Here is a 23212-nt window from a genome sequence, read left to right as displayed (position 1 = left end):
CTTGTTTCTTGCTTTATGAGTTTGTGCTGGGAGAGGGAAGTTATTTTCATCGGGAAGACGTGCTTTCTATCTGGAAGTTCCCGTTTCTACCTGCAATGATCTGATATCAGAAATCTATGAGATCTGAGCCTGTGAATGATTTTATGAATCATGCTTAGGCAGGCTAGTCTCCGGGGCCCAGAATGTGTTCTTCCCTTTTCCTGTCTGTTTCATTATTCTCTCGGGCATTTCATACGCCTGAATGCAGGCAGCCGTGGAGGACATTCTGCCTACGCAATGAGCAAGGATAGGCAGCTTGGCCTTGTGTGTCCTGGATTCTCCAGTAACAGAGCCATTCACCTTGGTATACGTTTCATTTCTTCAGAGTCAGAAAGAGTGTGGCGGTTAGAGCTGTGGGCTTTTGGTGTCTATCAGGGGCTGGTCAGAGTCCCAGCCCTGCAGCTTTCCAGCTGGGGGGACCATGGGGATGCTGCTGTGTCAATCTCTCTCAGGCTCACTTTCCTTATCTCATAAGTGGGGCTGATAATAATAATACTTATGGAATAAGCTTGTTAAACTTGTTGAGAAGATTAAACAAGCTATATAAAAGGACTTAACAGCAAATACTTGCAAATCATTAGCTATTTTGTATAAGATCTGAATGCACTTGAACTTTATTCAACCACTTGTCCTCACAGTGTCCCCTGTGAGAAAGACAGCAGAGGAGTCATTGGCCACGTCTGACAGAGGGAAGGGGATCACGGACCTGAGACCCTGCCCCTGGGATTGTCCCTCTCCACTCTGCCACTTTTTGTTGTGATTGTGTATCCTCCATTTACCTTTTCTAAAGCATGACTCAGAACTTTTATTTCTGACAGTGATTCTTCTGAATGAGAGATAAAAACAATCAAATATTTTGGCATTATTCACCAGGAGAGCTAATAGCTCTCTTTGCCTCCCACATTTAGAGAAGGACGGGTTCTGCTTTAGAAAGCACTGAGTGAGGACGACACACAATCCTATTGGGTCACGTCTCTGATTTGTATTGTTTTCCCGTTTATCAAAGGAGAAGGCAACAGAGTATGTGTCCTCCGTGAAGGAGAGCAGGAGAGACATGCAGGGCTGTGGGCACAGGGCTGCCTGACTTGTCTCCCCACCCTGCGGCTGCTCACAGCCTGATGGCATGTGGCCTGCTGTTCACTCTGCCATTTCTGAAGGGACTGGAGGGCAGATCAAGGATTCAGCTTCCCCAGGCTGGGAAAGCAGATTAGAAGCCATGCACCCTATCCAGACTGTCCAATGACTATGTGACAGTGTTAGAAGTACGGCTGTATTTGTCAAACAGCCTGTCTTCTATGCCCTCAGGACCCTAGACCCCCCCGTGGTCAGCTGATCCCATCAGTTTCTTTCAGACAATTTGAAAGAGTTAAAACGATAACAGTAATGTATTTGTTATCATAATACTAGCTCTTGTTATAATGAAATCTCAATATGGGATTTTTAAACCATAGTGGCTTAAAAGCAATAGAAGTTTATTTTCTTTCTCCTGATGTCCAATACTTATCTTTAACCCTCCTTTGGGCAGAGATTTCGGGGCTCTCTTTATGCTCTGGTTCCTCCATCTTCAACTTACGGCTCCCAAGGTGAAAGAATTCATTGGCACCAAGCTGGAGGGAGAAAGAGAGAGCATGAGGTTTGCACAGGGAGTGTTTTCGTTTTCATGGGCCAAGACCGTTCCATTTCATCGGCCAGAGCTCACATTCCATTGGCCAGAGCTAAGATATATGGCTGTACCTAACTTCTGGGGTGGAATGTAGATTTGTGCTCCAGATGAGGAAATGGATTTGATGAATCAACCCATCTCTCTCTCAAAAATGTAATGACAGAAGTCATGTTTAGAAAGCATTTACTAGTCATTGTACTAAGTACTTTGTCTACTAAATTCATATACCATATTATTCATTCATTTAACATATTATAATTCAATGGTTTTTAGTATATTCACGGTTGTGTAACTATCACCATAAACCATGTTAGAGCATTTTCATCATCCCAAAAAGAAAAGTCACACTCATGGGCAGTCACTTCCAATTGTGCTCTACAGCCTTAGGAAACTTTGAGTTTACTTTCTCCTGTATGGATTTGCCGATTCTGAACATTTCATATAAATGGAATGCTTACGTTCTTTTACCTACAATCCTACAAGGTAGACAAGTGGCCCCCATTTTATAGATTTGCAGAGGAACCAGGTTGCTTAAATTATTTGTTTAAAAATGTACACCCTGCCCATCATTCAACTCCAGAATGTTGGGCAGTGTCCCAATTATAAAGAATAATGATGCTGTGATTTGGAAGGGGTGATAGTTTGCTTGCTTTTTAATGACTATTATAACAAAAAAGAAAGCCCTGACTTTTTCATGGAGGGCTTCTTTATTGAAATAACAGACACTTACCTATTTAGTCAGAGAGCTCTAGGTTTAAAGCCAAGACCTACCACTCACCAGGTACATGAAAAGTATGTGGTGCTTAATTCCCCATGAGTTTCACTGTCTTTATAATATGGGAATAAATCATCATCATGTGCTGGGAGGATTCAATGAAATTAACCTATATAAGAGCCATTCTTGCCTGGCATAGCTCAGTGGATTGAGCATGCGCCTGCGAACCAGAGGATCGTGGTTCGATTCCCAGTCAGGGCACATGCCTGGATTGCAGGCCAGTTCCTTGCAGGCCAACTACCAGCAGGGGATGCATGAAAGGCAACCATACATTCATGTTTCTCTCCCTCTCTCCTTCCCCTCTAAATATAAATAAATAAATAAAATCTTTAAAAAAAAGAGCCATTCTTATAACTTCACATAGTTGATGCCTTGCCACTGTTATTCTTGCTCACAAGTGAAATTCTAGCTGTAACGGGGGCAGCCACAGAAATTATATTAATGTATCTGGGCCTCCAGGATACTGTCCAAGAAGAAGTGATTGTGACTCACATTGTATAGCATCCAGAGTACAACCCAGGAGGGGCTGAGACCCCAAGAGGATCATGTACACTGAGGACTGGGAAAAAAGAGACATGTTCTCCAGGATAGAAAAGCATACCCAGAGTCTGGCCTACCAACTTCTGATCTCAGCTGGGCGGAGCAGCTTGTTATAGGCACCTGGAAAGAACCAGCTGAGCCAGTGTAAGTTTGAAGTTCCTTGGGAAAGAAGATAAGCTGGCTGAGTTTCTGTAGGCAAAGAGCCAGTAATGAGGTTTCCAGAGTCCCATCACATGTCCTTTTCATCACTTTCAGCTCAGCCAGAGACGGCAAAGCCTCATACCGAGGGGCCAAGTGTGTATGAGAGAGACTCGAGGAGGTAGCTATGAAGGAGTGAATTGTGCTTCTGTTCCACTGACCCCTTCTCCACTCCACTGTGTCCTTAGCTATAACAGTATTAAAATCTGGAGGACACAGTGAGACAGTGGGAAGTTACGTTGGCAGTGGCTGCCTAAGTCATGTAACTGGACGAGGTCATCAGAGAAAAAGGGTCTGAACTTACACAGGAGCAAGGGCATATTCCAGCCTTAAAATGTTGTCCTAAAAGTCTCTGGTTCTGGTTCGGCCACTTCCTAATTACGTGACTAGTGACTTAATCTCTTTGAGCCTACATTTCCATATAGGATTGTTATCTGGACATGATTTACAACCATGCAAACTGTAACCCGAGTAATTCCAGTGGGCTCCATTCACATACATGGGGGTCAGCGTATTGTAAACATGTAAAAGGCCAGATAATAAATATTGTAGGTTTTACGGGCCATATGTTCTCTATTGCAACTAATCAGCTCTATGGTTGTCATGTTAAAGCAACCACAGATAATACATAAATGAATGGTTATGGCTAAGTTCCAATAAAACTTTATTTATGGGCACTGAATTTTGAGTATTATATGATTGTCTCATGCCATAAAGCACTATTCTTCCTTCAATTTTTTTCAACCAATTAAAAAGAAAACCATTCTTGGCTCATGGAGTATACAAAAAATGCAGCGTGGGCCAGGTTCGGTCTGCATGCCATGGTTTATGGACCCCCCAGATACACCAAAATATGTTTGATACCTTCTGGAGAGATGCAGTGGCACCTGGAATAGTGTAAGAACCAAATAAGAAAGTACATGTAAAGTGATCGGCATAGCGTCTGCCCTTTATAACTGCTCAGCAAATTGTTATTATTACTATTAGCCTTTGAATACATATATTAAAAGTATATATAAAAATAAAAATTATACACACACATGCACACACTTTACCTGCTGTGTACATTTGGAAGAGAGGCACTTACATTTTGGTTGCTTAACATTTCTACTATATTAAACTTTTATTATTATTAAAATGTCTATTAAAATTAAAAATATAAAAACTGCCTTGAATAGGGAGTGACATTAGCAGAGCACCCAGTTTTTCTGTTTTTATTTTCTTTCTAACGTCTCAGGGTTGCCTCTGTAATTCCTAGACATGTCTTCAGTGCTCATTCTGTGCTGCTTGGTGCTCCGTGAATAAATGAGATGAGATCTTTTCTCTCCAGGAGCTTCGAGTATTCTCCGAAGTGGATACATGTATCCCAACAGTATTTAAGCTGAAGCCTTTCTCTTTATATTAATTTTTCATCTCAGCCTTTAAATCTGTGGTGGTATAGGTTTTAAAATGTACATGCGGTGCCATAATACTGTGATTGTACATCCTACAATTTATAAACACGTATGTAAATATTTAGATAATGGGTGGTTGTGCTTCAAAATTATTAAAAATGAGGAAGTTAGCAATCAAAGTTTCGAAACAAGCGGTCTGGGAGGAAACCAAGTAAAAGTAGCCCAGTGGGAAACAAAAATTAATATGAATGATGTAGGTTCTCATTCGCAATGACTCAAGTTTTAGGACATGAATTAACATTTACTCCAGTATCTATTTCGTGGCAGGCAAGAAGCAAGATGTTTTACATTTTTTATTTCAAAATAACACACCAGCTGTGTGAAATAGTATGATTATCCCATTTTACAGATGGGGAATCAAGTTTCAATTTAGAGAAGTTAAGCAGCTTGCAAAGGTCAGCTTAATGAATCAGGACTGGCTCACTAGAAAGCATGACCTTATGTACTTCAGCCTCTATGTTTTGAAGAAGTTCATGAAAAAAGACTAATTATTTCCTGGCATGCCTAATAACTCTGATTAGACTTTTTCTATCATAATAACTTAGATTCTTACTTGCTTGATAAAATTCCATTCCCCCAGAGATTCATGGTTAACTCCTTGCCTCCCAGACCTTTGCACATCACATGCTTCTCACCCTTCTCATCTCCTGGTCATCCATCAAGACTTAGCTTAGATATCACTTCTTCCAGGAAGTCTTCTTGACCTCACCTCCTCAGGACTAGGTTGGATGCTCTTCCCCTGGACATCAATAGCACCTTAAGGAAAGTTCTTATCAAATATGCCTTGTAGCTGTATAGTTAGTTATTCTCTGCTTGTTTCTCCCTGGACTGATTGCCCCTTAGGGGACAGGAAATCTACCTCTGATTGCATTGTTCTTCTGGCATCCAACAAAATAATACAGAGCCTTGGATATAAGAGGCCCTCCAGTAATACTCATGGAAGAAAGAAATTCCTTTTCTTATTGATTTGGAGATTGAGATAACTCTTGCAAATAGATGGGTTGAAGTTTGCTTTTACTAAGTTTTCCCAAGATAGGACAAATTGATGGATATACATTAGATTATAGGGGACCTGATAATAGTAAAACAAAGAAAGCAAACTCATAAATGAAGTCTTTTTCCTTCTGGGTTTCTCAGAAACTGAAGAGGGTGCACATACTCTCACTAAAAAAAAATTAATGAGCTCTGGCTGGTGTAGCTCAGTGGATTGAGCGTGGCCTGCGAACCACATGATCACGGTTCGATTCGCAGTCAGGGCACATGCCTGGGTTGCAGGCCAGTTCCCAGGAGGGGACTCACGAGAGGCAACCATACATTGATATTTCTCTCCTTCTCTCCTTCCCTTCCCCTCTAAAGATAAATAAATAAAATCTTTAAAAAAATTAATGATACATACAATTTATCAGTATCTACCTACATGTTTATATGTATACACATATGTAAACCATACATATTCATGAACATGAATTAATAAAAAAGAGACTACCACAATTTCCATAAACTGTCTTGTGGATCACCGAATGCTCAGCAAAAGAATGAAGTTCACAAACACTCCCCATGCTGGCTCATCTTACCAGTCATCCAGTTGCTCTAAATCTCCGCTGGTTCTAAAGCTGTTTCCCTCCTGCATGCATAAAGCTTTACCCCTTTCTTTGAAGGGAACTAGCATTGACTGAGGACTTCTGCAATGTTCTAGGTGCTTCACAGAGGTGATTGCACTTAATGCTCAGGCGTTTGCACAAACCCACAGGCCCTGAGCCTGAAAGGAAATGGATCAGGTCAAAAGCAACCCAAGAATGTTACTGAAACAGAAAATCTTCATTAACAAAGAAGGAAGAAGAAGCAGGACAGGACTGAATTTTGAAAAGAAAAGGTCTGAATTTTGTTGAATTCAGTTATGAATGGGTACTGTTATACTGATTTATACAAATTTGTGGAATGAGAGATTGTGACCATTAGCACTGACATTTTATATATGAGCAGGGAGAGACCTTTGCAGCTAATTGAGAGAAAAACATTCTTTTCCCCACCATCGAATGTGGCTCCATGCTAAAACCTTCTTTATTTTTGAAAGTGGACAGCATTTAGACAGCATTAGAACAACCTTTTACATTTCACAGACTGGAAATATTTCAAACTAAATGCTAAAGGTCAGTAGAATGACCAACTTTTTACCTTGCCAAAAAATAAAGGTTACTAAAAAACAAGACAAAATCTGTCTATTCCCATCATTTCAGAAGTAAAAAGACAAGTCAATAGGGAGGGGAAAAAGCAAAGAGTAGAAAAGACATAATCTTATTTAAAAAAGAAAGACATTTTAACTTGATGAAAAATCACTGCCTCCTACATTTCTGATCCTGCCCTGAACGGACCAGGTCAGGGACCAGCCTCTAGGAACAAGGCTGCTACTATGGTGAGCCTTCAAGTTGCACAGATCTGGGCCCTGCTAATTCCTAGCCAGGAAACCTGGAGTGTGTTACTCAACTTTTCTGGGATGCAATTTCCTCATGTGTCAGACGAGGATAATATCTGACTGTACTAATATCCTGGGTTGCTGTTACGAAGGATCAAAAACTAGGTGGCTTAGAACAACAGGAAGTACCGTCCCCTAGTTCTGGAGCCCAAAAGTCTGAAACTGAAGCGTCGGTGGGGCCACAGTCCCCCTGAAGGTAGGGAATTGTCTGTTCCCTACCTGGCTCCTGGTTTCTGGCTTCTGGAAGGTCCTTGACTGTGTCAGCATCACTCCAGTGTTCACATGGCCTTCTCCCTCTGTGCATGTCTGTGTTTCAATTTCTGCCTTTTATAAGGACACCAGTCATATCGGATTAGGGACTCACTCTATTTCAGTATGACCTCTTCTTAACTTGATAATGCATCTGCCACAATCCTGTTTCCAAATAAGGCCACATTCTGAGGTAATGGCGGGGTTAGGACTTGAGTTTGGGGAGGGAGACAAGGCAACCCATACCATGACCACTCTCACAGAATTGTTGGAATTGCCGTAGTAGTCATTCAAAGGAGAAGCTGAATACACTGCAAAGTACCAGAGTGTAATGTAAGGGCTGTTTTTGTGTTTGTTTGTTTTGGACTGTTTTTGTATCCAAAGTGTGATTATTAGGATGGTTCCCCCCTCATCTTGATTCGGGGTGCGTTTAGTGCCGCCTCCTTCTGAAGGAGCATCCTCTGGGAGCCTTGCTTCTCCTCCTGTGGGCTGGCAGGACAGTGGAGCTGCCAGCACCCAAAGCTACCACGTGTGCACGGCTAACCGCGGTGGCTTTACAGTGCCCTGGGGGTTTCACATGCATGAAGCAGGCACCGGGGCTCGGCGTCAGGTGCTTTGTGTTGCCTCTGCTCTTCTGGGGAGGAAGGGAGGAGACCCTCAGTGAGAGGCACGTTGTCATGGTGAGGCCCTCACTGCTAGACTAGGCGTCGCTTGTAAACAAATGTATAATTGAGGAATTTATGATTTAACGACATTAAACAATTTATCCTAAGATCTATAACTAGCCCTGGCTGGGTAACTCAGTTGGTTAGAGTGTCATCCTAATACGCCAAAGTTGTGGGTTTGATCTTCAGTCAGGGCACATACATGAACTAACAAATGAATGCGTAAATAAGTGAGTGAAACAACAAATAAATCAGTCTCTCTCTTTCTTTCTCTCTCTCTCTCCTCCCCCCAACCTTTTCTCTACCTAAAATTAATAAATAAAAAAGATATATAATGAATAAGTAGTCAAGATGGACCTTTGACCACGTTCACTGAATAAATGTTTAAGTAGCTCCTATGTGGCAGACCCTGTTCTGGCACCGTGGACAAAACAGACAAGACCCCTGGCCTCATGGTGTTTACATCCTCATGGGGGGAAGCAAAAGTTAATAACGTAAATAAACTTAACATACATTTAAGGAGAGACAAGTACTATAAATAAAAGCAAAGTCCAATTAGAGAGTAAAGCGTAGTGGAGGAAGGAAGATGCTGTTCTTTGCAGGACATCAGGGACCACTCCTGTGAGGGGCAGGAGCAGAACCCTGACCAGTGAGGAGCAAATGCTAAGTGGAAGCTGGGTGCAGTGGGGCTGAGTGGGGAGCCACAAAACCAGGGCTTACACACAAGTCAGGAGCGGGGTTCAAAACCTCTGATCTTTTTACTCTTCCTGCTAAAGGCCGTAGTAAATCAATCTGCTTCTCGCTCTGCTCATCTGCCTCTGAGTTGATGTAAAACATGGCTTGAGACCAGATGACGTGTCTGAGTGTGGGCAGTGACACCAGGTTGTCTGGACTCCATTCCAGCCTTGCCACTGAGCAGCTGTGATCCTGCTTGGATTTTTTTTTTTAACCCCTGAATCTCAGTTTCCATCTGTTTCTTGTCGTGATACTACATGCCTCATAGGGATATTTTGAAGGCTAAATGAGTCTAGGCACCTAGCATACTCCCAGGCACATAAGAAGTACTTGATAGTAGCTCTTATTACTGAAAAAGGTTTTCTAATGTTGATATCCAATGACACTAAAGAGGTGATTCTGACCTCGACCGAGGAAGCAGAAAGCTCCAGCACTGCTCTTCCTCCCGGCAGCCTGCCTGCTAATGATTTTTTTGTCAATTAATGATATTGTTTCTGATTCCTGTATGCCCCTCCATCCCGCATTTTCAGGACTTCCATGCTGTAGAGGTGGCGTGGGAGGATAGAAGGACACTGTTCTTGACATGAGAAGACCACACTAGGAAACTAGGTGACTTGAGCAAGTTACTTTTTCTTTCTTGCTACAGGTTTCTCATCTGCACAGTGAGCAGATTGAACAACCCAGTCTCTAAGGTTCCTTGCATCCCTCAGTTTCTGGGAACATTGGACAAAGTCACTTACCTTCTCCGAGCTCTGGAGGCTCGTAAATACGGTAGCAGCACTACTGATACCTCTTCTGGTTGCCAAGAGGCTCAGGAAGAAAGTGTTTGGTACATTGTGACATTGTATGTAAATATGAAGGCTGATCTTTGCAGAACTATTATGAGAATTAACCCTGAGTACTACATGTCCCTATGTGTATGTTTGAGATGCAGGGGCTTTCCTTCACATTGTGCCCAATTTGCCTGCCCCCCCCACTGGGTTGGGTGGGTCCACCTTAACAAGGTGTGGGGGAACACCAGAGGGAATGAAGGCACAGTACTGTGGTGGGAAAGCATCTCATTGGTTAATGCTGGCACATCCCAAACACCAATTACTGTATCTGCTTCTAAGGCTGATATATTTATCGGGTTGAGTTACAAGGAAATATATGTACCCAGGGAGTGAGGATGCTACATGGTCACCCCCTGTGTTGTAAAATATGAGAGTCTAGGAGGGGCTGTTTTATAATTTATCAGGTTTCGCTAGTTGAGTTCTGTCGGAGTCTTAGTTATAAAGGCAAGTGTGAACCGGACGGCAGACAGGAGAACCTGGCACCAAGGAGACGGAGAAGCTGCCTTTAGTGCCTCCTGCCTCCTCCCTGCTTTGTTCCAATAATTTTGCGCCTGGTAAGTTCCCTGCCTTTGCAGCTAATCGCTGTTGTTGAATAAGCTTGACGAATGAATCTGTAGTTCTGAATATGCACTTGCTGTCAGAGTGTGTGTTAGTGTTTGGGCTGCTGACAAATTCCACAATTCCCTTAATGAGCAAAATAGCTTAAAAGATGAAACAAAACCTGACGAATCAATTATTCACTCTGATCCTTGGAAAGCTGCTTTCTTTGGTTGCTAAAGTTTCTCAGGTTTCATTCTGTCGGTTTCATGTGTTCGGTGAGCTTTGTCACGAAATTGTTTTTCTTAGCTGCCAAAAGGAGGTATGTACAAGGTGGTTTGTCCATCCCCACCCCCTGAGGGTCCCCTCCCCAATGTTCGGTAAATCTTAAAACAGACAGTTTGCCTGGTAACCAGCTCCAACAGAGCTGAACCTGTGGAAGGCAAGATTCAAATTGCGATCTTTTGTGTGAACAGAACTGAGGGGCTGTGAATAATTGGCATTGTGAGATTTTATTGTGAAACTCAGTATGGTGGTAGTCCTTGCCTTTTGCTGGGGTGCGATCAGAATCCGAGGGGATTTGCATGCCTGTTGATGGGGTGGAGGAGAGAGTGAAAGAAAAGACCGGATCTTTACAGAAAGAGATATACGAAGCACCCACAGGACAGACAAATGCAGAGGGCATGATTGTTGCATTTGTGTAACTTGTGACTGTTTGTTCTAGTTTCTCGTTCCCATTAATAATTACCGGAGGCTGCATGTGGGTCTCCATCAGGGTGTGCTCCCGGTCTTGGCTCCAGGCAGGTTGAGCAGTGACTCCCGGTCAGCTAGCTGTAGGGAGTCATTTCCTCCTCAAAAGGAAAAGTAAAGGCTGTGCCTTCCCCGGTTCCTTTCTGCTGCGTTGTTTCTCCTCTGTCCAAATCTCATGGAAACCAACAGCTTGGTGTACTCTTTTTTTGCAGTAGCAGATTTAACTGTGGTGTCATATGGCATATTAAATATAGAGAGGAATAGCAAGACATTTTTCTGAATGTTTCAAGTGTGTCTGGCTTGTTGACATTTGCTTTATTTCACTGGCAAGGAGCTCCTGTCTTCCGAACCCATTAACTGTCTGCCCGAAACGTTTACCTTATACATAACTGCACTTTCTCTGTAGCTGTAGGAGCTGCAGATCTGACAAGAACAGTCTCTTTATCTGCAAGAAAGACCACTCATTTTAGCATCTCTTTGAAAAAAAAAATGCATGATTTTTTTTTCACCGGGGACTTAGCTTGCTCTTTGCTTTCCTCAGATAAATGTTTTGGCCCTCAGTACCACTACACTTCCAGTAAAGTTATTTCTCCTTTCCTGGTGTACTTTCTGATTGCTCCAAAACTTGGTAAACTGGGAATATGGAATACATCTTTTTCCAGGAACACATTTTTCAGTCATACTTCTTTTGTCCCATAAATAGCTTTTCCATATTTTCCCATTGCCCTAAGTAAGTTCTGCTTCAAGAGCAGAGGGGTAATATATTGTGGTTGGCATCAGGAGTATGAAACCTGAGACTTGGCTTCTAGTCTACAGCCATTGCCCCACCAGGGGCCTGTAAAATGTCTTTTTGTCTTATGTTCTGCTCTGAGCCCCTGGGCTGTAGCAATGATGATGGAGGTAGGAAATCAGCACAACATTGCAGGTACAAATGTCTGCGTTTGATGCTCCTGTTAGCCCATGGGGCTTTTGCAAAGCTCTGGACACACAGCTGCAGGTTCCTCCAAGTGTTAATGTATCTTAATGCCAAGAACAATAGAGTTGTAAAGTAGCTTTGTGATGTATTATACAGCGTATTTTATTGTATTGCATTTTTTAAAAAGATGCCAGAGCCCATGGTTTATTTCACAGCAGTATCTGGTTTTTGAGCCAGAGTGGTTTTATGGGGAAATAAATCAATGTACCAATTTCAATAAACTGAGTTTCTTCTCATTTGCCGGTGGTTTTCCCATCTTCTCCACCCTCCCAAAATAATGCTATAGCAACAAAAGAAAATTTAGCATGAGTTATTCTCAGTTAAATTTACAGCAAGACAAATAGGAACGGTGACAAGCGCCTTCACTGACAGCACATACATACAGAAAAACATGCCTCTCAAAAAAGGATTAAAAGCCAAAGAAGCATGAACACGTGGCCTCCTTGACACCTGTGATTTTCTTTGGCAGAGGTTGGGAGGTGGTTGGAGCCGGCGGGGGTGGCAGGGGGTTTGTTCGGAGACCTGGCTCAGTGGTGTTCAGTGACAAGGGCAGGGGTTTGGGTCCCCTGTGGTCTTATCTGTAAAACAGGGAGGGGGAAGTTAGGAAGATTACACCAGATGCATGCCGTAGGGGTAGCAAATACTGCACTGTTCAGCACAAAGGGGAGCCAAGAAAAGGTAGTTATTATTGTTCTCAGTTGGATTTTGTAAAATGTATTAACTCATTCTGATGTTAGTTTTGAAAGAAATATGTACAGTACATGAATAGGAAGATTATACAAATTTTCCTCATTAGTAAGATATACTTTCTACAGCTAGTTTTGTGTTTTATTTTGGAGACCTAGTAAATACATAATTATTACCCCTCAGGTCACTTCCAACTAATTCTTAGAATGGCATCCAGTCTTTACATGATTTTTCAAAGAATAAGCTGGATTTCAAATAGAGAGCATGAAAATAAACCGATGCCAAATAATATATCATTGCCTTCTAAGTTACTTGCTAAACAGTGATTTGGCCATAACTCCAGCCCTGACATTGCATTAAAGTACCTGATTATATAGTAAATATCATTTATTACATTCTGGGCAATGCACTGAATGTATTTACATGTATTTTCTCATTTCGTGCTCATCACAGCCCTACCAACTAGGTTCTGTTTCGCTTCCTATTATCAAATGAGAAAATGAGATCAGAGAATGTTTGTTTAAATACTGCTAATTTAAATTGGCATATGGCAGTTCTAGAATTTGGACGCATACCTGTCTGATTCCAGCATCTACAGTGGAATCATCATGGTGGAATTTACCCTACAGGATTGCCTAGCTCTACATAATACCATTGGAGGTTCTTGGCCCTATACCCACTTTGAGTCTTCTCCCCACATATTTAACCTCAATCAAAGTGTACAGGGTATAAAAAAATGAAGTTAGGGATTGCCTTTGCTCTCATTTTTGTTGAATGCTGATCAATATCAGATTTTTCTGGGCCATCTCTGTAATTCTCACCAAAGTATAAAATCAAGTATGAAAAATTTTTAAAGTTCGTCAGTCTACCAAATCCAGGATAAAGTCCAAAAGTTACCTTGAATCAGTAACTTACACCTGGACGACTTTCCATGGCACCTCTGGCTCTGTGGGCTCAGTGGATGCACGCATTTGGATCTTGCTCTCCAGACCACACTTGAGGTAGGCGGCACCCCAGAGTTTCTTCCCCAAACAGTCCCGAGCCTCTTTCCATCAGATGTATGGTGTGCCTACCCCCGGGTATGTAGGAAAAGCCAAGAGGCTGCTATTTGCATGGGGTTTGATCACTTGTTTGGACTAGTAAGTTGGGATGTGCACACAGCTGCATGAAAGGCCTTTTGTGGTGCAGGAAGGAACTATGGCAGAAAAGAAGGGCTGGCCCAGGTCTGGGAGCTCCACTTGTGTTTTGCCCTGAGCCCCCAAAGTGTTAGAGACAGGCCTACCCTGCTTTGAAGAATGTTTAATTATATTTTAGTGAAGTTAAAATTTCGGGGGCGTTGGTTTGGTACAGTTTTGTTTGTTTTTGCGTTTGACCTTCCCGCATTAAGCCAAAAGAAATTATTGGGACAAAAAATGATCAAAGCTACCAAGATCTCAAATTAAAAGCTCTTTAAGTACCATTTTGGAATTGATAGCAGCCAGATTCATCAAGATTGGAATCGGCCTTTCTTCCAGTTCAGAGGCATAAACCAATGTTGGTGATCTTAAGGTCAGCTGGATTAAAACTCTCTGCCTTTGTCCTGACCCGTGTGGCTCAGTGGGCTGGGCATCATCCCACACACTGAGGGGTCAGTGGTTCAGTTCGCTGTCAGGGCACGTGCCTGGGTTGCAGGCCTGGCCCTGATGCGGGAGGAAGCTGATCTGTGTTTCTCTCCCTCCCTTCCCCTCTCTCTAAAAGTAAATAAATGAAATCTTTAGAAAAAAACTCTCTGCCACTTGCCTTTTATGCCATTAGAAAGTCTATTTGGTCAGAGAGACCATCGCTAATTTCAGGTGCCCTTTTATTATCTTTAGTTCTGAATTGCACTTGTAACCCTTAGTGCTGAGGACTAATGGAAGGCTGCCTGCAGGATCCCAGCGGAACTCTGCCTTACAGTCTGGTATGAAAAGCAGAGATGGCAATCAGTGGCTCTGTGTGGCCTTCTATCATTATTACAGCCCCTCGCTGTCCGGGGCCTCATTGTCCCAAGGCCTCCTTTTCTATTGTATTGAAGACAAAGACCCACCTAAGAACTAACAGCCAGAAGTTCCAGGCAGCTAAATCTCTATAATTTTAAGAATCTTGAGTTTGGGGGCAGTTTTTGGTTTATTTGTTTATTTATTTATTTATTTTAAGTGCACTGACAGATATTATGCAATTAACAGAGTGATTTTTTTTTGGCTTTTGCTTTTGCTATTCTTGTCTTCATGAAGTAGTGTTCTAGCTGAAAAGGCAAGATGCATTTTGGAAAGTATTCTCTACCCCCAAATCTTGCAACTGTGCTTTCTTTAGCTATAAAACTACTTTAGTAAGTCATGTCTCAAGGATGCTGACAAATGAGATAATATTTATTCCAGTAAATAGCTATTCCATCATTCATGTGAAAGCATCTGGCACAGTAAATATGTTGCACATAGTGTGTCTACGTCAAGTGTTCACCCAATCTGAAAATACAGCAGTTGAACTGATGACTCTGTGATGACTAAGATGTGAGCTACATTTATTTTGCCTAGCAGAGGTGGTAGTGAGGATGGTACAGAAAGATTTTTTTTTTAAAAGAACAAAATAAAACTTATTGTTGAACCTCTGCATTAAAAACTTGTAATAGTGTATGCCTCGGGTGGTGGTAATTAACTTTTTTTTACTTTGTTTTTATGCTTTATGTATCTTCGGAACTTTTATAATGAGTATGTGTTATTTATATAATTAAGAGGAAAGAGAAAAAACATTTTTAGGGACTTGAATTAGAATAGGAAATCATTATGGGTACATTGTAGATATCTAACTCTGGAAGAAGAGTCAAGTCAAACAATAAAATATGCAAAACACTTGGGAGAGTTGTTTTTAGTCTGAATGATTCAGGTTAGCTTCTTTTATGTTATATCAGTTTGTTTACTTGTCTATTATTATTAATCACTTATTAGGCATAGACTAGTGCCAGAAACTCTGTTAGGGGCTAAGATTACAAGAATGAAAAGTCACAACCCTAAACCCAGGGAGTTGATAATCTAGGAGAAGTGGACACATGAGCCCACTCTCCTAACTGCCCGGTCCCTGCTGTGCCAGCGCAGGGGCAGGTAAGGTTGCCTTCCACTGCGAGTAACGGAAAACGTGCCTCAGCCCGACTTGATCAGTAAAGGGAACGTATTGGTGATTTTAACTTCAAAGTGCAGCAGCGAAGCCGCTGACAAGGGATCCGATCCCGTGGTTCACAAGGTGGTCAAGAAATCTGGTGTTTTGTTTTGGTGGGGGCGGGGGAGTGTTGTTGTTTACTTTGTTTTGTTTTGTTTTATTTTTTTCACACTGCCTCCCTTGGTGTCAGCTGTATCCTAAGGCTAACTGCTCTGCTGGTGCCCGGATGATTGCGAATGGCTTCTAGGCTACTTGTCTTTTTAGTCACATCCAGCTAGGAAGAGATCCTGAGGAATGTACTTTGAATGGACTGGCTTACCCATGCTCATAAAACTGAATCACCAGCCACATTCTGAAGCTGGAACAGAGTGGAGGCAGCACCCACCCGCCACTCATGACCGTACGAGTTCCTAAACAAAATCTGGCAGCTGGCTGTTAGGAAGGGACAGTGGTGGTGGTGGATGCTGGCCCAGCATCCCACAGCCGGCTTCAGCTTGTGATAAGCACAGCACCTAAGTACAGAAATGTCCAGTGGCGTGAGCACGTGCTTCATGGAGAAAAGGCCAAGCATATCATGGGGCATGTTCTTCATTGACTTCCGTGGTGAGTAGGGGTTTGCCAAGAGATAAGAGAGAGGGAAAGGCTTCAAGACAGAGAAGAAAGCTCTCTGCAGTCACAAAAAAATAGCCAGGTAATTGTTCAACTCTCCGCTTATCTTTACAATGGCCCTATTGCAAAAATCACTAACCTGACACCATCTGGCCAGTAGTATAACTAACAGGAAACCTAACCAATCACTTTCACCAAAACCTGCTGTTGAATGATGGCACTTGGGTTTTAAGCTAAGCCGTGGTCAACTGGTCTTAGTTAGTATAATGTAGTACGTATTTGGAGTCAATTCAATAAAACCTTAAAGCTTTTGTTCTGTTTCAAAATTATAGTACCTTAGAATTAAACCATACCATTGTCATCAATTTTTTTCTCCTTTTGTGCTTCTGATGAAACCTGCTCAAAAAGGTTAATGACTCACCAGTGCCTCAAATTTATTTGAATTTTGATGTCATGAAATTATGATGCTAAAAAAGTGGTATCAGACAATGGGGGTTGGGTATTTCGAGTAGATGTGCCTGCTAACTGTGTGGTCCCCAGCCTTTCTGGCGCCAGGAACCAGTTTCACCGAAGACGGTTTTTCCACAGATGGAGGCTTGGAGGGTGGGGCGGTGCGCTCGGGGGCGGGGGGGAGGGGGGGATGGTTTTGGGTGTGATTCAAGTGCATTACATTCACGCTCACCTCCTGCTGTGCAGCTAGGTTCCTAACAGGCCTGGACCAGAATAGGTCCACGACCTGGATGTTGGGGGCCCTTGGTGTACATGGTACTGAAAATGAGATAGACTAGGATAAAATACTTTTAGCCAAATATTAATGTTCCATAGAAACATTAGACCTTGACTTTGGTGTCTGTGTGATTCACAGTTTATATAATTTATCTGTTCTTCCGTTCTTTAGCCTTGGGCAATAATCACCTTTCCTTTCCGTTGAGAATGTAAAATACTTCCTGGATTAGATTTTCCTGGATGGGCTTGGTAACAGTTCTCAGTAAAACTCCTGACTCCAAATTTAATTAGCTGTGTTTTGGATTGTTTTTCCAGTTTTGCAGCATAGAAGAGGAAGTGGAAGTGTGTTTATACTGTTTACGATTTTCTGACATTCAACCGCGATCATAAACATTCTCTTTTCTTACTCCTGAAGCTTGCCTCTCAGTGCTGTCAACCTGCCTACCTAGTAAGGAGCACACTTCTCATTACTAAGTGTCTCAGGCGTAAATACTCAGGTGTCTAGCTTCTTTTCAAAGAGCACTCAATCATGGCAATAACTGGAATCAAAATCTATTTCTTCTTGCCATTTGCTTCTGGTGCAGCAGATCTGTTCAGAGAACATGCAGCCAGGCATGGGTTCCCAGCCCAGCTGGGTCAGTGAGGAACCTCTGACTTACTCCGAAGACGTGTTTGAGTTAGACAAGCCTGCAGCAACCTTGCAGGAAACACTCCCTGGGGCATTAGTTCCTTCCTCTTTGAATTAGACAGCTCTTCAGCGCAGAGTAGGAAGCAACTAAATATAGTGGAAGGGTGATGGATAAGCACATATGTCATGCAACCATTCAAAGGTGTCATTATCCCAGGGCACCTACCCTGTTTTTTCCTATACATACATACACTTTGTGGCTTCTCTGTGACATATCTGAATTGCCAGCATCACTTTTCTTGCACTGGGAACCAGTATTAAGTAAAATAAGGGCTACGTGAACACGAGCCCTACATATCATGATGGGCAATCCGATGCCTGAGACAGCTACTCAGTGGCTGACAGGCGAGTACCATGCACGGCGTGGGTATGTTGGACAAATGGATGATGCGTGTCCTGGGTGAAATGGGGTGGAATGGAGCAGGACAGCGTGAGATTTCATCACACTACTCAGGATGACATATCATTTAAAACTTGTGAATTGTTTATTTCTGGAATTTTCCATTTAATAGTTTCAGACTGCCGTCGACTGTGGGTAATTTAGACCAGAGGAAGTAAAACTGTGGATTAGGAGGGGACTACTGTACTTGTTGGTAAATCGCCCCTACCCTGAGCCCTCGGGGCTGACTTAGACTCCCTCCAACTCCAGTTCATTTCTCAGGTCTTTTCCACATCTTCAAGATCGAGCAACTAAAGAGTTCATCGATTACCTAAAGATGAAATAAAGAGTTAGTGCCCGGGACAGCTAGCTGTTAAATATTTTGACAGCACTTCTGTGTAAGACCTCTTATTTTTTAAATACTTATGGCCACATTGAAGAAAATAACATCCAGGTTCAGAAGCAATGTGTAATTAAGTGTTAAGTTGTTCAAGACAGCCCTGATTGTTTAGAGTGATAAAGGAGATATTACTTGAGATTGTCTGGAAAGATTGAGCAGGGATTTGGATAGGTCGGAGATAAAGGACAGGAGTAGAAGTAAGATTTTTTTTATTCGCTTAACAATTAGTAACTAAGTTTCCCATTTGTTTACTGTCACTGTGTGCAAAGCACTTTGTACAGTGTCTCATTTACCTCTCTCAGCAGCACTGAGGAGAAAGCGGAGAGCACCGCTTGCCCGCACAGCTAGAAAGCGGCACGACAACCCACGGTCACCCACCCTGGCCCGTATGTGCCAGCTCTAGGTGCCGGCACAGTGGATACGAAGATGTATTTTTTTACTTGGCCAAAAGCAAACTCAAGGAAACATTGACAGTCCTTAAGTGAATGAAAGAATGTTCCTGGGCCTTCCACAATTGCAAGCATCATTTTAAATTGCGACTGGGTGGTACATTTTTATACTGCTCACTTCAGTTGTTTCAATAGCAATATAAAATGTAGGTGAGCCACAAGGAACTAGCTAAACTCATCATAATTTGATTATGTAATCTTCCGATATTAGTCCTATAACCTTTGCATAACATAGGAACGTTAGAAAAAGCAGTAAAGCACACAGCCTAAGTTTTTAGCCTATTGACGAAGTCTTGCTTTTCATCTCTAAGTGGAAATTGAAAGAGTAAGATGATGTGTTAATGGTTTTACATCAGATTTGACTGTCTAACTCTGCTTTCCAACTCATGCCTTACACAACAATGAGTGTGTAAGGCACACTATGCTATGAATAAACTATATGGGAAAATGTACATTTATGGGCCAGAGTATGGCATCACCACACTTCTTGCCAAAATACCTCAAAGTGAGTCTCTTGGGGGCAGAGATTTGATTTCGTGTGTCCTCGTGTACCTAGCATCTGTCACGCTTAATCAACAGACACCAGATTATATATCTTCCTAGAAGAATTCCTTTTTCCTCCTTCCCTACTGGTGGATTCAATCCCATCTCCTCCCTGTATCCCAAATGGTCTGGGCATGTTTCAAATCTCCTGTTTGTGTGAGTCGCCATCACCAGAGGAAGCTCATTAATGAGGACAGAGATTTTTCTTTGTCCTCCCAGTGGCTGACTCATAGGAGGAGCACAATTAAGTTGGACAGAAAGATTCAAAATAAAGGAGAGGTTGTAAACTTCCAAGTTCTACATCATGGTGTGTGATTCAAGTGGTCAGCTCCCGGTCATTTCTTTAACTTTTCATCTACTTCTTAAGAAACAAATCTTAATCCCTGTTCTATTTACAAAACAACATCTGCTCATAACTGAAAGCCAAGAAGACAGGAGCCTCACTGAAACTAGATAATTCACACATTTGCATTTAATATTCGTGGAATGCCAGGTTGTGAGGCCGTGTTCTTCTTTTTTAAAAAAAATTTTCTTTAATTTATTTTTAAAGAGAGGGGAAGGGAAGGAGAAATAGTAGTAGAGAATAATTGATGTGTGGTTGCCTCTCATGTGTCCCCCGCTGGGGACCTAGCCTGCAACCCAGGCATGTGCCCTGACTGGGAATCCAACCGGCGACCCTTTGGTTTGCAGGCCCATGCTCAATCCACTGAGCTACACTAGCCAGGGCGAGGCCATGTTCTTAATGAGTACAAGATAGCATTGTTCCCAACTATTTAGTTGTCACAGACATGAAGAAAATACCAGGTAAAACATTTTTCTTGTATTTAAAAAATCTTTTAATTATGTTATGGTATCTGAAACTGATTTTTGCATATAAATCTATAAAACGTCTGAAGATCCCTGTACGAACTGCCTTGTGAACACTTGTTTGGTCCTTTGCAGGTGCTTATTTTGTACCAGTGAAAATTACAGTCCTGGAGAGTAAGGAGTGGGAAGACCAGGAGGGGCTTTGCCAGATAGTTTAGTCAATATTCTCACCTCCAATCCAAACTGTGCTGGAGCAGCCAAGACTCACAAACAGTCTGATTTGTTTTTATTTCTTTGAGAAGATTTCAATCAAGTCACTCCTCGGTACTATACTACTATTAGGAATTTTCACTTGTCTTATATTGCCAACTTTTTTCCTCTAATAAATGTTTGGGTAGGTGTGTGTTAACAGTAGAAGGGAATCCATCCGTCTTGCAGAATTCTCAGGTAGTTTCTCACCCAGGAGCAACCCAAAGAGATGACTTTGTTAAAACATGGATGATATCCCCTAGGGAAGCTGTCTCATAGATTAGATGGAATTTGCTGGGAGTTTCTAATGAATTTTTTTTAATCTATGTCAACACGAACTTAGAATTTTATAACTGTGTGCATGTGAGAAAGCCCAAAGGGATTTATATTCTGTGGTTATAGATATACTTTCTGCTACTAAATTACAAATAAGGACTGTGTGTAATACCAAGGCCTATTATTCTTCCCAGTAGTAAATACTGAGTATCCAGATACAGAGCCTTCAGTGGAGTGGTTTTGTTACTGTTGTTTTCCAGAAAGCTACCATGGGGCCTGAAAAAAGTAGGTGCTCAGTAAATGTTCATCGACCTTTCCTCCTGCTTTCACCTTCTCCCATGGGTGTAATCACCCACCACCACCAAAAATCCACTTTATTTTTGATGCGTAGGACAAGCCCAGGAATGATAAAAAGCACAGCAGCTAAAGAAGGTTCTACAGAGTCTGGCAAGCCTATTGGTAGTGTGCAGGTTATTGGACATCCACATATCTCTCATCTTCATTGGGATTCACAGCATGTTAATGATTCCTGACTTCAGCAGCAGGATAAGCTAGTTGGGTCAGGTAGATAAGACACTGCATGCACCGCAGTACACATCACTGCCCCCAGAGCGGAACAGACCACAAAATGTAAAGCATAGCTATAAGGTTTGACTTTTCTGTGTTTTAGTTTTTATCATCTACATAGAATTCTTTTTTTTAAAATATTTTATTTATTTATTTTTAGAGAGAGAGGAAGGGAAGGAGAAAGAGTGGGAGAGAAACATCCATGTGTGGTTGCCTCTCACATGCCTCCTATTGGGGACCTGGCCCGCAGCCCAGGCATGTGCCCAGACTGGGAATCGAACCGCGATCCTTTGTTTCACAGGCCCGTGCTCAATCCACTGAGCTATACCAGCCAGGGCTACATAGAATTCTTTTTACCATTTGGATCAAGTCTTATTTTGGAACTGCTTTTTCTCTGTTAAAGTCATTTTCTCTATTAAAACTCTCTCCTTGGCTTGTCTTAACAAAGAATTCCATAATTGCAAGTATCTGTTTTTTATTCAGTTACTCGTAAGATATTCATTTAGTGCTTGCTTTGTTTAGCACTGCTCTGGGTGCTGAGAAATACATGATAGCTTTTTGAATTGGTTTGGTATTAATTTCTGTTCTTTTATTTTCAAGATTGGAACAATTATCTGTCTCTCTCACAGTTTCAGGGCATAAACATATGTGTGGGGCCTTCACAATAGGGTTAAGAGAAATAAAGAGCTAAGACTAAACTTGAAACCATAAGCCATTATGTTAAGGTACGAAACATACTCTGTTTTTAATTAAGTGGGTCTAAGTTTGAGGGGCCAAGGGATCATTCTACTTATAAATGGGTTGTATATTTCTGTGGGCCTTACTTGCATGTTGCATATGTATAATATATGCATACATTTGGCATAGAAATGTACATGTGCAAAGAGATACATATACACATACTCACAAAGAAAAAGTACACTTTCCAAGGGGCACAGTAGCATAGAATGTTTCTTCGTAGATTTATCAACTGAAGCATAAAACCAATTTGCTTTCATACATCGCCTTCTGAATTGAAAAGTTACTGCCAGAGGTAAGAATATTACTTTATAGTGAATTAACAGGAGTAAGTAATTTAGTGTTACCAAAATATGGAGGCAACCCAGGGAGAGGAATAATTACCTCTAGCTACAAGAACTAGAGAAAGCTTCTCTGAGAGGGATGTCTCCACAGTATTTGAGAGAACTAAAGAGTCAAGAATATTCCAGGTAGAATGAGCAGTCTATACAAAGCCGCAGAAAGATGAAATAGCAAGGTGTATTCTGGGACACTAGGTTTTTGTTTCTATCCAAGTTGTCTTATTAGCTCCGAGACAAGTACCTGACACTAGAGAGGAAGAGTTAAAAATGGATTTTCTATTCCTACCTTTTTACAAATTGATAATTGGATGTTTCTATGCAGGAGTTAGAAGGCTCTCCACTGTGCCTTCTTCTATGAAAATCCTAGCCTGCTTCAATGCCCCCCACACCTGTGATGCCAGCTATGACCAATGCTACCATTTGAATTTCTCCCATGGACTCCAGCTTAAGCGTCATCACTCCGTCTTTGCACTGCATCTCCCCCGGAGGCGGTGGAGTGCGTGGGAGGCAGGGGCCAGCTTCCCTTCTCACTCTGGTTGCTGCACATGCCTCATAGTTCATCCCAAGCCGAAGAGAAGGAAGGTAGCCACACCTGGAGAAAGCATCACTAATTTCTCCAACATGGCCCCTAAATATTTTGGACAGGCTGGTTGTAATTTTGGACCCACTGCCCTTCTGTCAACTCTATATTCTGG

The 23212-nt window shown here is 42.0% G+C and overlaps 1 protein-coding gene across 16 annotated transcripts in view; it reads left to right on the top strand.

Annotated features, from left to right (window-relative positions):
* The window catches only part of DLG2 (discs large MAGUK scaffold protein 2), a 1965529-nt gene that overhangs the window by 1751389 nt on the left and 190928 nt on the right, over positions 1–23212 (top strand). Inside the window, exon 1 of one of the 16 annotated variants that reach the window (XM_037042855.1) lies at positions 9945–10178. The exons of the other annotated variants lie outside the window; for them this stretch is intronic. The gene's annotated coding sequence lies outside the window, so the exon portion shown is untranslated. Of the gene's footprint in view, positions 1–9944; positions 10179–23212 lie in introns of those variants that run through there. 16 annotated transcript variants of the gene reach the window in all.

This window comes from Sturnira hondurensis, unplaced genomic scaffold, assembly GCF_014824575.4.
Source record: "Sturnira hondurensis isolate 20B ecotype Veracruz unplaced genomic scaffold, ASM1482457v3 Scaffold0003801, whole genome shotgun sequence".
Classification (NCBI taxonomy): domain Eukaryota; kingdom Metazoa; phylum Chordata; class Mammalia; order Chiroptera; family Phyllostomidae; genus Sturnira; species Sturnira hondurensis.
This window is presented reverse-complemented; position numbering and strand designations above follow the sequence as displayed.